The sequence below is a fragment of the Diadema antillarum genome, unplaced genomic scaffold, assembly GCF_040938485.1.
Source record: "Diadema antillarum isolate AM-2024a unplaced genomic scaffold, OU_Dant_1.0 seq00000264_RagTag, whole genome shotgun sequence".
Classification (NCBI taxonomy): Eukaryota; Metazoa; Echinodermata; class Echinoidea; order Diadematoida; family Diadematidae; genus Diadema; species Diadema antillarum.
The window spans coordinates 1,721,074-1,723,825 of record NW_027271302.1 but is presented as its reverse complement, the minus strand read 5'-3'; positions in this window follow the sequence as shown (position 1 = coordinate 1,723,825).

The following is a 2,752-nucleotide window of genomic DNA, read 5'->3' as shown; positions in this document are numbered from 1 at the left end:
ATATAGATACACTGTACATACTAAATATAAAAAGTGTTGCTGTTAAAAAGAAAAAAAAAAGAAATACATGTATATAGGAGTAACAGGTAATTGAAAAATGGGGTGGGTACAGCTTTTGTTTTTGTTTTTGTTTTTGTTTTTTTTAAATGGGGCATGTATGTGTTATATAAGGGTATCACTGAGTAGAATATGTAGCAATATGGACATGGTTATTGCCACAACAATAGCATCACTGGGCATGTTCATTGAAAAAACAACAACACAAAATTACAACAACAAAAAAAACTTTGCTGTAACAAGAGTTTTGTTATAACTGTGTTCATTATAATGGGAGAGAAGTCATGCACTACATGATATGTAGGGTAGAGGAGGCAGTTTGAGTGAGGTGGCCAGTGTAGAGGATATTGCTATTGTTTTCTGTGGGGCTGCAGGCTGACACTGCTACTGTATAGATACGCTGTGCTGATGACTTTAACATGGAGAATGTCGTGACCTTCAGATCAAGACAGGAACAGACATCTGTACACAAATCAACTTGACAGGTGGCAAAGGGTGTTGATGAGGCCTTGCTCCAGATACTGTAGGTTAGAGGATATCTAAGCACTACCAATTTCACAGTCACAGGGATGGCACATGCTATGGTGCATGAATGTAAAACCATAAAACGTGACAAGCCACTTTTTCTGTTTTAAGTTAAAATAAACAAAGAAAAAAAAACATCAAATTAATCAGGGAGTGTCTGTGTATGTGACTTCTAATGAAACAAATGCAGATCTACAGGAATTTAAATGCAGACACATAAGCGTGTTAAGACTGACATAGTAACTTCAAAAATTAAAAATTATATCATAGACATCAGGTTTTCATATCTTAAAGGACACAGCACGTCAATTTCCACCAGAAAAAAAAAAAAATACAGATGAAACTGAAAGAAAAAGTGCTTATACTACATGGATAATGACAAACATTTCACAAGCCACCCATACAGTGAGGCTCTAGCTGAAGAAAACCTACCAGAGTTCAAGCTCATTACCTTGTTCCTAATTGATTATGGCAAATGATAGCAGACATGATTGTCAAGATTTTCTCTTACTTCGCAATTTCCACCCCTCACCCTGGCCAAGACATTAAATAGACCTTTTTTTTTCGCAAAACACAATGAAACAACCATATTAAAGTTACACATAAACAACAAAGGAACAACCATCATGGAAGACTTTAAATATATTAACCTGACACATTTTGTGGGGCAGTCATGGGCAACTACCTTTAATAGTACTTCAATAGAAAATATGCTCACTTTTCCAAAAAGGATGAATACAGAACAATTGTCCCATGGTTACATTCAATGGCAGATTAAATGCATATACTTGCTACTAATGACAATTATTGTTTCCAATTATTGATGCATATTATAATTCTTTTATATGAGTTTCACTGCATACAAGGTTTGTTCATCATTGAAAGACCAATACCAAACCGTAAATGTTTGATTCATTCTGATGTCCTTTAAAGGACAAGTTCACCTTCATAAACATAAGGATTGAGAGAATGTAGCAATATTAGTAGAACACATCATTGAAAGTTTGAGGAAAATCAGACAATCCGTTCAAAAGTTATGAATTTTTGAAGTTTTTGTGCAGTACCCGCTGGATGAGAAGACTACTGCAGTGTATGAATAACTTAGATGTCACATGCGTACAACAATATAAGGAAAATATAAAGAGAATTTCACAAAATTCCATCTTTTGAAAAAAGTACACATTCCCCTGACTCGTTACCGACAAATGTTATGGGTAATATCATTCCCCCTGCCTTTAGAAAGAGGCAAGTCAAGTGCTCTTTTATTATGCGAAAAAAGTGAAAATATGTTGAATTTTCTTTTACATTTTCTTCATACTGTTGTACGCATATGACTCACAAGCTGTAGTAGTCTCCTCATCCAGCGGTTCCAACACAAAACTTTAAAAAATTCATAACTTTTGCATCGATTGTCCAATTTTCCTCAAACTTTCTCTGATGTGTTCTACTAATATTGTTGCATTTTCTCAATCCTTATGTTTATGAAGGTGAACTTGTCCTTTAAAGGCATCACACTAGTATATGTGATGCAAAATTTGCATTTATGTCAATGTTAAAGGAGTGAATCTGAATATACACTATCTATCTGAATAATACTGATGCGTAATTGGAATATACTCACTATATATGGATTTTTCATGTCGGTAATATGAGAATGCAGTATAATATGTCCTCCTATTTTGCATTTTCATTTCACACGATATGCCCATACCATATACTTTTATATATCTAATAATGGTTCTCTGTAGTTTTCAGAACATGAAACCATGACACCTTTTACATTAGCATGGCATTTCAACAGAGACGACCAGAATCAACTAAAATAAGCTAGTGCAGACAATCTCTCATACATACTTTGCACAGAGTTATCCAAAAGAGAGAGAGAGAGATGATTTCAGTAGATATAGAGACAAAATTGTCAAATAAAAAAATCATTTGGGACTTTGAGCAGAAGCCAAGAACGGACAAGAAAAATATGACCACTTGATAACTGATGCCTCATCCAAATGTAGGGACTTTTCAAAGACATTGCACAAAGCTGTCCTGGTCACATGACTATCTTTTGGGCTAAGATATCATAATTTGCTTTGCACACAAGACAATCCTCCCTCCCCCCCCCCCCCCAAAAAAAAAAGAAAAGAAAAAAATGTATGTATTATATTTTCTCGGT